This window comes from Salmo salar, chromosome 04, assembly GCF_965601325.2.
Source record: "Salmo salar chromosome 04, fSalSal1, whole genome shotgun sequence".
NCBI classification, from domain to species: Eukaryota; Metazoa; Chordata; class Actinopteri; order Salmoniformes; family Salmonidae; genus Salmo; species Salmo salar.
Window position 1 is genome coordinate 49,114,931 of NC_138294.1, and position 15,515 is coordinate 49,130,445.

A 15,515-nucleotide genomic window follows, 5' to 3' on the forward strand; every position below is an offset into this window, starting at 1 on the left:
CCATTCCTCGCTGGATCCGACAAATAGAACCAACCCTATCGGGTTCCATAAGGATTTAACTGTCCAACAAATGTAAGAACGTCACCGTATTGAACTGTCTCATAAAAGTACTGTGGTCTTCCATAGCGGAGGAATGCTTGAAAGCAGACTAATCAAGAATATTTTATGGTTCCAGTGATTCAAATATGTCCGGATATCACTAAATTAGACAACTGTTCAAGGTTATGGTATCAATATCCCCTGTTGTGATTTTTTTTTAATAAGAAACATTGGTGGCCACATTTCCTGAGTCAGAGTGCATATGCAGAGAATACCGTTTTATGAAGTGTACATGTTTGTGCGTATGTAAACACATTGCATACTGCATTTTGTAATCCCTCTCTAGCCTTTCCTGATTTCACTGAGGAGGAGGCAGATCCCATTATAAGAAAGACGATTAAGCTCCATAAACTTTAATCTTCCTTTTTTTCTTTTCACCTATCAATTCATCTGACAGGCTTCCTTCCTTCCTGGGGTTGGGTTGATAGTAATGTGGGGGTCGGAGAGAGCCTGTGAGCGGAGACAGACATGTTGTGCTCGGGGGCTCCACAGCAGTGAGGACTGTACTTGTCAGGTATAGCAGCGGCAACACATTCATCTCCACCCCCTCCATTACCTGTCTCCCCCTGTTCCAGGGCCCTGCTTGGAGGCTCGGAGTGCAGGGCCCTCCCCTCTGATCCAGTGGAGGGATTAAGGTACCTATGGATTTCACCTCAGCCTTCACGTCATCAGGCGTCTCATTAATCCCCTGGTTAACATAACAATGGCCATTATTCTCCCATACACCCTCACGGTAAGATAGACAGAGTTTGCTGGCAATAAGATAACAACTAAACACAGATCCCTTATTTGCTGTATTTCCGTGGTGCTTCATGGTGTGCCACAGGCTAATAAACCACTCGTATATACAGTGGGGAGAACAAGTATTTGATACACTGCCGATTTTGCAGGTTTTCCTACTTACAAAGCATGTAGAGGTCTGTAATTTTTATCATAGGTACACTTCAATTGTGAGACGGAATCTAAAACAAAAATCCAGAAAATCACATTGTATGACTTTTAAGTAATTAATTTGCATTTTATTGCATGACATAAGTATTTGATACATCAGAAAAGCAGAACTTAATATTTGGTACAGAAACCTTTGTTTGCAATTACAGAGATCATACGTTTCCTGTAGTTCTTGACCAGGTTTGCACACACTGCAGCAGGGATTTGGGCCCACTCCTCCATACAGACCTTCTCCAGATCCTTCAGGTTTCGGGGCTGTCGCTGGGCAATACGGACTTTCAGCTCCCTCCAAAGATTTTCTATTGGGTTCAGGTCTGGAGACTGGCTAGGTCACTACAGGACCTTGAGATGGTTCTTACGGAGCCACTCCTTAGTTGCCCTGGCTGTGTGTTTCGGGTCGTTGTCAAGCTGGAAGACCCAGCCACGACCCATCTTCAATGCTCTTACTGAGGGAAGGAGGTTGTTGGCCAAGATCTCGCGATACATGGCCCCATCCATCCTCCCCTCAATACGGTGCAGTCGTCCTGTCCCCTTTGCAGAAAAGCATCCCCAAAGAATGATGTTTCCACCTCCATGCTTCACGGTTGGGATGGTGTTCTTGGGGTTGTACTCATCCTTCTTCTTCCTCCAAACACGGCGAGTGGAGTTTTGACCAAAAAGCTCTATTTTTGTCTCATCAGACCACATGACCTTCTCCCATTCCTCCTCTGGATCATCCAGATGGTCATTGGCAAACTTCAGATGGGCCTGGACATGCGCTGGCTTGAGCAGGGGGACCTTGCGTGCGCTGCAGGATTTTAATCCATGACGGCGTAGTGTGTTACTAATTGTTTTCTTTGAGACTGTGGTCCCAGCTCTCTTCAGGTCATTGACAAGGTCCTGCCGTGTAGTTCTGGGCTGATCCCTCACCTTCCTCATGATCATTGATGCCCCACGAGGTGAGATCTTGCATGGAGCCCCAGACCGAGGGTGATTGACCGTCATCTTGAACTTCTTCCATTTTCTAATAATTGAGCCAACAGTTGTTGCCTTCTCACCAAGCTACTTGCCTATTGTCCTGTAGCCCATCCCAGCCTTGTGCAGGTCTACAATTTTATCCCTGATGTCCTTACACAGCTCTCTGGTCTTGGCCATTGTGGAGAGGTTGGAGTCTGTTTGATTGAGTGTGTGGACAGGTGTCTTTTATACAGGTAACGAGTTCAAACAGGTGCAGTTAATACAGGTAATGAGTGGAGAACAGGAGGGCTTCTTAAAGAAAAACTAACAGGTCTGTGAGAGCAGGAATTCTTCCTGGTTGGTAGGTGATCAAATACTTATGTCATGCAATAAAATGCAAATTAATTACTTAAAAATCATACAATGTGATTTTCTGGATTTTTGATTCTTGATTTTAGATTCCGTCTCTCACAGTTGAAGTGTACCTATGATAAAAATGACAGACCTCTACATGCTTTGTAAGTAGGAAAACCTGCAAAATCGGCAGTGTATCAAATACTTGTTCTCCCCACTGTATATGGGATCCTGCCCACAGGGCTGTTTTAGTCTGTAAATCTCAGAAGGCAGAGGGGAGAAAAGAGAGAGTAGGATGTGGATGGAGTTTAAAACATGGCTGATGTCCATAAAGCTAAAAGTCCTGTACCTCTCCACCTCCCATTGACCTTTAGTTATTGGAACAGCAAGGTTTGATCCGTAACAAACGGCTCCATATTGACCCTTCTACAGTACGTCCATAGCCCAGGCCTCCCCAGAGCAGAGGAGAGGAGAAGCTGTGAGATTCCTAGTGTGTTGACCACTGGTCCCGTGATGATGTAACCGACCATCCCAGAGGACAAAGCCTGCAGACGAACAGTCCTACCCACAAAGAGTGGACAAAGACACACACATGCTCCCATAGAGACATGCATGAAGACACAGACACTCAGGAACCTGGTGCTTTCCCCATCCCTAGATATACTGGGTATAGCTTCTAATGGTTTTTCATAACAAAATACTGAAATTCATCCTCACATGCTTTTGAAGAAGATAATATTTAAGCAATAAGGCCAGAGGGGGTGTGGTATATGGCCAATATCACAAACACCTCAGGTGCCTTATTGCTATTATAAACTGGTTATCAACGTAATTAGATCAGTAAAAATAAATGTTTTGTCATACCCGTGGTGTACGGTCTGATATAACTCGGCTGTCAGCCAATCAGCGTTCAGGGCTCGAACCTGGATTATAAACTGGGTGGTTTGAGCCCTGAATGCTGATTGGCTGACAGACGGGGTATATCAGACCGTATACAGGGTTGGGAGGTAATGGATTACATATAAGGAGCCGTTACATGTAAGGGATTGCAAAAAAACGTTAACTGTAGTCTGTCAGAGACCACTATGATGACACACCAAATGGGTTTGATGGATCATGGGAAAAGAGCAGGAATAGGCTTTTGTAGGCTACAGTCCAAGCCATGTCTTCCAATGGTGCGACTGCTGTCGGCATCCAAAGATTATCCAACTTGACTAAACGCTTGGAGGTAAGGATGACAGCAGTGGTGTAGTCTACGGTGATACGGATATCACTTATTATTGATATCTACATAGTGCATTGATGTGAATCACACTGCTGCTCTCTCATTTAGCTATTTGCACCTTACAGATTATGGTTGTTGTGGATGGCTGTTCACAAATCTAAATGTGTATTTGAACCCAATAATGGTTGAATTCAAGAAGTTTAAACTGCCTATCAGTCTTTGTTTTAGAAACCAGTAGCCAGCCAGTGAAAAATGCGCTCTTGCAACAGCTGCATAGTGCGGATCCCAGCCTATGGAATAGAAGCGGGGCTTTTATTGCTCAATCTAATTCATGCTGATAAAAAAAAATCCATAGGCCTGATGGACACATGCTCAGACTCACACACTTATGATAGACTTAAAGGGGCAATCTGTAGTTGCTACATCCATTTTACTTGTAAATGATGTATATATCCATTGATTTAGAAATGCCTCATGAGCTTAGTTCAACTGTCACAATCCATGACAACCCAAAATATAAGCTTGTTTTACTCCAATGTTTGTAAACATTGCAAATGTAAACAAACACTGTATAACATGGTTAAAACAATACTTTTGATATCATTGATGGTCAGTCCTTGCATCCATAGCTCTGTCTATTAATCTGAGAGTGGTTACATTTCTCCAGGCCCATCCCTCAGCTTTTTACCAAAACAGAGGTGGGGCACCGATTTCGTTATTGTTTCATCAGTGGATTTGCCCCATGAGCGCAGCATTTATTTTTCAACACAAATCAATGAGCCCAATCTGTCCTCCATGACAACATCATAAACAACAGAGTAGAGCTGTATAATAAATCCTTCGTTTTGGTGTTATGCTCAGGTAAAACAATTTGGCTAATCTATACTTCCATATTTCCAAGTACTATTCTTGAAGATCAAGGGGTATAACATTTATTGGAATGACTGGAATTCTGATACACTTTGGTTTTTAATGTAAAGATATAATTGAATCGTATTATTATATGTAGTAGAAAGCGGTGGGTTAGTTGAAGCCTACATAACCAACCCATAAAGTAAAATTGAACGTCCATATATGGCCAGCTATGTAAACTTTAACATTAATTTATCCTGCAGTAGATCAATTGGTAACATACATTTTTGTCTTCTTCTAATGCCTCTTAAGGGGAAAGTAATCTAAAAGTAACTGAATGTAATCAGATTACGTTACTGAGTTGGGTAATCCAAAAGTTATGTTACTGATTACAATTTTGGACATGTAACAGATTACATTTAGGAAGTAATCTACCCAACCCTGACCGTATACCACGGGTATGACAAAACATTTATTTTTACTGCTCTAATTACGTTGGTAACCAGTTGATAATAGCAATAAGGCACCTCAGGGCTTTGTGGCATAAGGCCAATATACCATGGCTAAGGACTGAATCGTGCCTAAGAACAGCCCTTAGCCATGGTATATTGGCCATATATCACACCCCCTCGTGCTTATTGCTTAAATACAGTATGTCACAATAATTCTGTACATCACACAGTCTATGTTAGGAAATATAAATACTGTACAGGTATATGTTTTTCCCCAACTAAAACTCATGTATGAGCATTTGTGTTTCTCTTTTAATTATGAAAATTCAGACTGGGCATCATCTGGTTGAGCAGGAAGCACAAAGTGAATATTTAAATTGGTATTGAACGTGCCTTACAAAAACAGTCAGACATTGCTACTGCTTTTATGTTTAGTAGAATTTATTTGAGGTGAGTGATGGGCAGAGAGGCTTCAGAAGGTCCACACCTTTTTAAAGATGGATGTGGTCTATACACCCAAGCACACAGATCCTCAATGCTGCTCATTGTGAAGGCAGTGCACACACTGGGCTCAAAAAGAATAGGACATCGCAATAATACATATTTCATCAATCTAGACACTCAAACACTTCTTCCCAACAGAAAACATGGAGAATCCCTCAGTTAAGGGCCCATTGTGAGGATTGCATAGACACTTCATAACCAATGCATTATGCCTATATGAAGTACATAGTCACAAATTAATACTAACGTCAACAGCTGAAAATGAGAATGGGGTTACAGCATTGGATCGTTTATTCAATCACTTTCACAAAGATAACTGAAAAGCAAGCAGCAAATGAATGTACTGTATCTTTATTTAACGTAAAGAACAGCAAAACCTAGACAAAGGGAGGTTTAAAAGAACATTTCTGTATTGTCATCAGCCCCACAAACAAACTTTCACAACAGAGAGAAAAATGAACACTTTCAAAGTCAGGTTTCTACAAGAAAAAAACATCTCTGACAGATTGACGTCATCATTACACCATAGTCTTTAAAACAGCGAGAGGTGAAATAAACCTCCTTGCAGACACTCTGCCTTCAAAATGAACAATATGATCAAATCACATCAGATATGCTGGGTGCTGATCAGTTTTATAACTCTATATTTGATAATTGTATCCTTTAATACCGCAGGACAGAGCACAGTGCAACAGAAGCTTCCACAGAAGCTGCAGGTTTCCACACAGGTTAAATATGCAAAGCGCACTGATTCCTGAAACTAGGCTACAGTGATGAAAGTTGTCAAATGTGTTTGGCTTTATTAACTTTGGATTCACAGAGCTAGTGCAGCATCCACAGTGCAGCACACCAATTGAAACTCAGTACACTCAGAGAACAGTGGTTATGAATAAAAGTCGTATACTAAATGTATAAATATGATAAATATTTTAACGTAGCAGGCACAAGCAACCTAACCAATTTAAAGTCAAAACTATTCTAGGTTATAACCTCAAATATTCATGGAGCCATTTTTCACACATTCTAATTTTCTCTAATGCGGGCAGAGAAAAAAAAGAGAGAGGTTATTTGGCTCTAAATATAACGGACTACACAGTCCACCTCTTTATACCATTCAATAATAAACAGGAAGTGAACCACCATAGAATGACATTGATGTTCTGTTTGTCTTGTCTGACAAACTACTGTACGTGCACAGTTCCAAACTGTAGTATACGGCTCCTACTGCAGGATGCATGGTAGAGTCACTTGAATATCCTAAGCAATTGTCTGGTACAGCAAGTGGTCTAGCTGAGCATCTCAAGTGATGCAATATTGAATAGTGTTTTAGTCCTGACATTAAATCATTTACTAAGGCGAATGGGTCAGCTGTTGCAGCATCATATGGAAAATGTCCATCATCCCCACCTCGATGCATGTTAAACGGGTCAGGGTCTGTCTATACAAAATGTAATCTCCCACCCAACACGCCTGCTTTATCAAATTGTGTCCTAATCAACGCCCTTCAGACATTTTCAATGCCAAACTCAATCTCTCTGAGAGCAAAACATGAAACCATGCAATATCCTTGGGCACATGATTTCTTTAGTGTTTTTTTTTCTTCGAAAAGGTCATTTGGCACAGAAAATAATTTGACAATAATGGAGACATACTGTATGGCAGAGGCAAAAAATTGTTAAACGGTACGTATTTAGGCAGACATCTACATTCTGGTCCTATTGCCTACCAACTGGTCAAACACTGGCTGAATCAACGTTGTTTCAATGTCATTTGTCAACGTATTGTGATGTGTGATCAACGTGAAAAATACATTGGTAGTAATCAACCAGTACTGTTTTCATCTCATTTCAACCAGCATAGTAAACATTGAAATTAGGGCCAAACTTCAACTTAAATACATTGACTTAACCTGACTAACTGGTTATTACATCAATCTAATTTCAACATAATCATCAGAACTACGTAGCATATCAATTGAAATTGCATTGAAAATGTCACATAGAAATGTAAAAAATATTTTTCATACTATATATATTGGGTGGTTAAAATGATGTTGAATTTCATATTTGATTAGACAGATTTTATTTGAACTTGTTTCAATGTTGATAGCAAAATGGTATGTTTGAATCAACGTCATTGTTTCAACGTCATGCCATCAACCTAAATAATGAGGTATATTGGAATAAAATGTGAAGCCACAGTCTAACCATTCCTGCCTGAACAGTGACTCCTACTGGTACACCGGCACGTGTACAGATAGGGCTCTACCTGTGCAGAGCACATGCCCCTTTTCCAATCCAGTCTCCAAAGTGCCCTTTCCGGTGGTGGTATAATTTCCCCCCAAATTATCATTTTTAAGTCATTGTTGTTTCACCCCATCTGTTGGTTGCACCTGTTGATCTGCCCTGTACGGAGCTTGCACACCTCCGGATGAGCCTTTTTCCTAGTCTGCCCTGCACAGAGATTGTGCACCTGGTATCCAAACATGCATGGCTTGAGAGATGCGGTCACCGGTCGAGTGTGTGTAGCTAGCTACCTAGTTGTCAACGTGAAGCTAAGTATACCATTATTCGTCTATGGTTGATTGGATCTTTGTAAGTTTAGAAGTAGTTACCATTAGCCCTTTAAATAGGATGCTAAATTCATGACATTAATAATAAACGTTTACCTTTGGATATGGTCTTGTATATGTGTTATTCATAATATATACTATCCAAGTAGAAGATACTGTATATCTCCTTCAAATGTTGATATTTGGTTGCGTGGACAACTCAACATCCAGTTTGTCTTCAAATTAACGACTGAATATGTTGGATTCACTTCTCCATCTCAACCATAAATCTAAGTTAAAGATTGGCACTGGAATGAAATCAATCTTTAAATGCACTTTAAATACATCTTTAAATGTCCTTTAAATACATCTTTAAATGTCCTTTAAATACATCTTTAAATGTCCTTTAAATACATCTTTAAATAATCTTTAAATGTCCTTTAAATACATCTTTAAATGTCCTTTAAATACATCTTTAAATGTCCTTTAAATACATCTTTAAATAATCTTTAAATGTCCTTTAAATACATCTTTAAATAATCTTTAAATGTCCTTTAAATACATCTTTAAATGTCCTTTAAATACATCTTTAAATACATCTGTAAATGTCCTTTAAATACATCTTTAAATACATCTGTAAATGTCCTTTAAATACATCTTTAAATAATCTTTAAATGTCCTTTAAATACATCTTTAAATGTCCTTTGGGCACCTCACTCCGAATTTATTTTCACATACAGCTAGTGTAAAAAAAGCTAAAGGACTAACTTTCAACTAGTCTATGTTATTTAGGTAGTCTACACACATGAGTATAGAAGCTGATCAAGGTCTAAATGTGTTGACATGATAGCTCAGCTGAACAGAGCACGGCTTGTTGCTAAGCAGCATACATAGAGATGGGCATCTGGATGGTAGACTTGTTCCCACTGAACTGTATTACCTCTCAGACACCACTAGGAGGCACTGTTCAGGCAGACTGTGGCATCACGTTTTATTTCAATATACAGGTAGTTCTTTATTTTTGGTTAATTATGTTTATTCAAACATACCATTTTACTATTGAAACAAGGTCAAATAAAATATGTCTAATCAAATATGTAATTCAACATCATTTCAACCACTCAATATATTTAATATAGGATGAAAAATATTTTCAATGCAATTTCAATCTATACATAGTTCTGATGATTATGTTGAAATTACATTGATGTAACAACCTGTTAGTCAGATAAGTCAAAGTATTTAAGTTGAAGTTTTACCCTAATTTCAACGTTTACTTAAGCTGGTTGAAATGAGATCCAAAATTAAATCTCGAATCGGCTTCCTATATCGCAACAAAGCATCCTTCACTCATGCTGCCAAACATACCCTCGTAAAACTGACTATCCTACAGATCCTTGACTTCGGTGATGTCATCTATAAAATAGCCTCCAACACTCTACTCAACAAACTGGATGCAGTCTATCACAGTGCCATCCGTTTTGTCACCAAAGCCCCATACACTACCCACCATTGCGACCTGTACGCTCTCGTTGGTTGGCCCTCGCTTCATACTCGTCGCCAAACCCACTGGCTACAGGTTATCTACAAGTCTCTGCTAGGTAAAGCCCCGCCTTATCTCAGCTCACTGGTCACCATAGCAGCACCCACTCGTAGCACGCGCTCCAGCAGGTATATCTCACTGGTCACCCCCAAAGCCAATTCCTCCTTTGGTCGTCTTTCCTTCCAGTTCTCTGCTGCTGTTTACAGATGGGCTATGTACAGGTGCAGTGATCTGTGAGCTGCTCTGACAGCTGGTGCTTGAAGCTAGTGAGGGAGGTATGAGTCTCCAGCTTCAGAGATCTTTGCAGTTCGTTCCAGTCGAACGAACTGCAAAGATCTCTGAAGCTGGAGACTCATATCCTCCTTTGCACCCCAGTATCTCTCCTTGCACATTCATCTTCTGCACATCTACCATTCCAGTGTTAATTGCTATATTGTATTTACTTCGCCACCATGGCCTATTTATTGCCTTAACTCCCTTATCTTACCTCACTCACTGTATATAGACTTTTTGTTTTCTTTTGTTCTACTGTATTATTGACTGTATGTTTTGTTTATTCCATGTGTTGTTGTATGTGTCGAATTGCTATGCTTTATCTTGGCCAGGTCGCAGTTGCAAATGAGAACTTGTTCTCAACTAGCCTACCTGGTTAAATAAAGGTAAAAAAAAGAAGAAAAAAAAGAGAAAACAGTACTTTTTTCAAATACAATGTATTTTCCACGTCACAATACGTTGACAAATTACGTTGAAACAACGTTGATTCACCCAGTTTGTGCCCAGTGAATCATGACTATATTTCATCTGTGAGGTGATTCACAATGACCCCATACATTCTCCACTAAATGAAAAAGTGTGGACACTACTGAATCATGTCTATAAGCTGCATCTGCTGTCCTTGCATTTGTATGCAGTACCTCACAGAAATGACACTCCAAGTTTCAGGTGACTGTTCCTTGGTGCTATCAAGCATTGCAACACAGATTGTGCAGGCCGTGCCCTGTCCCCTATAGGATTTCCTCGTTCCGTCCTGCTACCTTTTTGCATTGAATCGCAGTGTCAACACCACAAACAAAATTACTAGCATGCGCTAGAGCACAGCCCATGTGGCAGAGGTAGCTACCAAGAGGCACAAGATTGATGTTTCAATGATCCACATGTCAAAACAAACCAAATTACTTGGGCGGATTTTTCTTGGGCAGATTTTGTCCCTAAACTTTTTTTTGGTCCACATACAATGTCCTTGAAATCCCAACTGTTATTTGTTATTGGCTAAGTGGCGAGTAGACAATATACAGAAATGGCTCTCCAACACCCAGGGTCCTGTCATCGAGAGACAGGGGAGAGACACTTCAACATGGGATTGCAACGACTAGCATGGCCAGTAAAGAGAGCTACTTCCAGAGTCCATAGTAAACTGGGAGCTCTCTTCGTGGAGGTCTCCACTCCCTCAGTGCAGTTAGAACGGAGAACAGAGTATAGTGTGTAGAGCAGCATCACTTGTAGACAAGGCATCTGCTTGTTCAGTTAGGTATGAAAAGGGCATGCAAGGTATTCATCTTGCTGAGAAGCCAAGATGTCAGACGCCAAGCATTACCAATGTTAGCCCAAAGCGCTCAGCCAATCAAGTTGCAGCAATCTGTTGTTTACCCTTTGTCTGAATGCAGGAAGCCTTCCCTGTAGCTCAGTTGGTAGAGCATGGTGTTTGCAACGCCAGGGTTGTGGGTTTGATTCCCACGGGGGGCCAGCACAGGAAAAAAATGTATGAAATGTATGCATTCACTACTGTAAGTCGCTCTGGATAAGAGCGTCTGCTGAATGACTAAAATGTAAAATGTAAAGTAGCACGGTGTTGGAAAATGGTGTTTCATAAAGTATGCACATTTCTCCATGTTTTTTTCCGCCTTCTTGTCATTAAATCAAGTTTGCAGCCTGAATGGAGAATGTATAAGGTACGAACCGGTCCACGAGGGATACGAGTGTATAGCCGGCTGCATACATTCCCTTTGGACGTTAAGATAAAACGACTCAACATCGCCATCTGCCGGCCTTTGGGCTACACCAACGTCAACCTCCCATAGCATTGATGGTGTTTTAGAGCTGAATGTACAGTAAGACTGCAATACTGATCAATATGAAACCTGACTTCATTATATTCCACAAACGCTCTTTTACAGTTGGATTCACAATATCTACAAAATTCACAAATTACTATTTTGTGTTATAATTAAAGTATTTGCCCTTAGTTTAAATATTGTATTCATGTGTCTATTTGTTTCTCTACTGCTTTCTACCCATTATACTGTATAGGCTATATCATATATAACATGTATATAATGTCTTATATTGCATGTGTTAATTAGCATAAATATATTTACTATGTATGTATTCATATATAAATATATTCCATATGTGATTTTATGATGATAAGTGTCCTTCCTGTAGCTATCAAACCCTGACCCTGCTAGAAGGACAACCCCCAGCTCCAACAGAGATGCAATACTACACAGTATCTTAGTTAGCAACTGAAACACTGATACTAAAGCCTTACAGTTCAATATGACAAACAGCATTACTGGAGGTTGCAGACTTCCACATGTACAGATTGTCATGCATATGTTTGATACATTGTACATGGTTTGTGTTTTTAACACACCTTCAGAGAAGTCACAATAAAAATAGTTCCCAATCTATCCATTTCAAAGGCGTTTCTCCTTTGAACGTAGTCTTGGTTTGAGAGATGGTTGAGAACATAGTTTGGGTTCTGGGAAAGTCATCTGCTTAACAATTACAGAACTCCCTGGAAACCCATGGGAAAAGTCCTGTGCAATGGCATTACTTTCACAGCAACTATTATCATCGCCATGATTTGAGCACAACATATTTTACCTTAACACTTTACGTCTGAGTATTTTGTCATTTGTATTACACTCGGCTGAACTACACTCCAATGTATTTTGTAACAAGTTACTTTTGAGAGCTGTAATATGTCTTTTCTAAATACAAAATACTTTTCTATACCATTCACAATGTTGTAGCCCCCTCTCCCCCTGAATTGGTATCAGAAGTCTGATGGCACTATGGTGTGATAAGTGCATCTGCTAAATTAACTAAATATAATTGTAAATGTAAAAATGGACAATTGCAAAGCATGCTGAGTATTATTATAATGAGCTCCATCCAACACAAGGATAATAATAATACCCAGTGTGCTTTGCAGTTCCGTTTGGCATGTTCATTTTCATAAATACATTTACATTTAGGTCATTTAGCAGACACTCTTATCCAGAGTGACTTACAGTCAGTGCATTCAACTAAGGTAGATAAACAACAACATATTACAATTATAGCAAGTAAAATGTTTCTGTAACCGTTACTGAGAATGTTATTGCTCTTCGGGCCAGCTACTTGCAAATATATTTCTGTATTTTAAAAAACAAAATACATGTATTTTAATTAAATACATTAAAAAAATCAAAGTATTTTGTAGTTTATTTTGATTAATTGATCTTTATGGTATTTTGAAAATGTATTATGCAATTGTATTTTAATTTTATTTTTGCCCATCCCTGTACACACAAATAAAACCAAATATATAGAATGGGAATGACAACATGGAAATGATCATCTTAAAAAATAAGTTGTATTTTTCTAAATGGGGCCTCAAACTTGTATCATAATCCCATGGAGAAAAGAAACAACACAAACAGGCACAAGGGTCAAAGCTTTCATCAGAAAACATCCATTAACTGAAAAGTCAAGAATATTTACTATAGATAGAACATGGTTGAATAAATTAACCAATGAATGCCTTACTGTACTAATGAACTGTTATCTATATTAGACTTCAGTCTGAGGTAATGATGTCCGAATACTATGACAGAGGCTGACCACTGTAAGCCAATTCAGTGGGGGAAAAAAGTATTTGATCCCCTGCTGATTTTGTACGTTTGCCCACTTACAAAGAAATGATCAGTCTATAATTTTAATGGTAGGTTTATTTGAACAGTGAGAGACAGAATAACAACAAAAAAAATCCAGAAAAACGCATGTCAAAAATGTTATAAAATGATTTGCATTTTAATGAGGGAAATAAGTATTTGACCCCTCTGCAAAACATGACTTAGTACTTGGTGGCAAAACCCTTGTTGGCAATCACAGAGGTTAGACGTTTCTTGTAGTTGGCCACCAGGTTTGCGCACATCTCAGGAGAGATTTTGTCCCACTCCTCTTTGCAGATCTTCTCAAAGTCATTATGGTTTGGAGGCTGACGTTTGGCAACTCGAACCTTCAGCTCCCTCCACAGATTTTCTATGGGATTAAGGTCTGGAGACTGGCTTGGCCAAACCAGGACCTTAATGTGCTTCTTCTTGAGCCACTCCTTTGTTGTCTTGACCGTGTGTTTTGGGTCATTGTCATGCTGGAATGCCCATCCATGACCCATTTTTAATGCCCTGGCTGAGGGAAGGAGGTTCTCACCCAAGATTTGACGGTGCATGGCCCCGTCCATCGTCCCTTTGATGCGGTGAAGTTGTCCTGTCCCCTTAGCAGAAAAACACCCCCAAAGCATAATGTTTCCACCTCCATGTTTGACGGTGGAGATGGTGTTCTTGGGGTCATAGGCAGCATTCCTCCTCCTCCAAACACGGCGAGTTGAGTTGATGCCAAAGAGCTCCATTTTGGTCTCATCTGACCACAACACTTTCACCAGTTGTCCTCTGAGTCATTCAGATGTTCATTGGCAAACATCAGACGGGCATGTATATGTATTCTTGAGCAGGGGGACCTTGCGAGCGCTGCAGGATTTCAGTCCTTCACGGCGTGTGTGTTACCAAATGTTTTCTTGGTGACTATGGTCCCAGCTGCCTTGAGATCATTGACAAGATCCTCCCGTGTAGTTCTGGGCTAATTCCTCACCGTTCTCATGATCATTGCAACTCCACGAGGTGAGATCTTGCGTGGAGCCCCAGGCCGAGGGATATTGACAGTTCTTTTGTGTTTCTTCCATCTGCGAATAATCACACCAAATGTTGTCACCTTCTCACCAAGCTGCTTGGCGATGGTCTTGTAGCCCATTCCAGCCTTGTGTAGGTCTACAATCTTGTCCCTGACATCCTTGGAGAGCTCTTTGGTCTTGGCCATGGTGGAGAGTTTGGAATCTGATTGATTGATTGCTTTTGTGGACAGGTGTCTTTTTTACAGGTAACAAGCTGCGGTTAGGAGCACTCCCTTTAAGAGTGTGCTCCTAATCTCAGCTCGTTACCTGTATAAAAGACACCTGGGAGCCAGAAATCTTTCTGATTGAGAGGGGGTCAAATACTTATTTCCCTCATTAAAATGCAAATCAATTTATAACATTTTTGACATGCGTTTTTCTGGATTGTTTTGTTGTTATTCTGTCTCTCACTGTTCAAATAAACCTACCATTAAAATTATAGACTGATCATTTCTTTGTCAGTGGGCAAACGTACAAAATCAGCAGGGGATCAAATACTTTTTCCCCCCACTGTACATGAGAATGTACATAGAGAATATTTTAGAATGCTGCATCAGTCACATTAGTATTACAGTTCATCCATGCTTTAGAGATTTTACCCTCGCTGACCATGTCCACCGGTGACCATGGGCTGTATGTGGAGGGAGAGATTTTACCCTCGCTGACCATGTCCACCGGTGACCATGGGCTGTATGTGGAGGGAGAGAAGGGGGAGCCTCCGCACACAGGCCCAAACCATATGGACACCAGTGTGCTTGTGTATATATGTGTGTGTGTGTTTGCGTGTGCCAAAAGCTTTATCTTAAAGATGTAGGTATTCAAAAAGGCACACTGCTTCTTTCTCTTTGAGCATACTCAGCCTGTTAAAACAATAAAAGTCACTGGACTGGAAAATGCACAGGCAGGCCCATAGGACACAAAAGCAATTCCAGATGATATTGCGTTGGGTCTGTTGAGATTCAGCGCTAGCAGAAGGGCAGACACTGAGGATTATTAATGATGTTCCAATGGAACTGTACAGGCTGCCCCTGGCTATAAGAGCCCACCATAGTGAC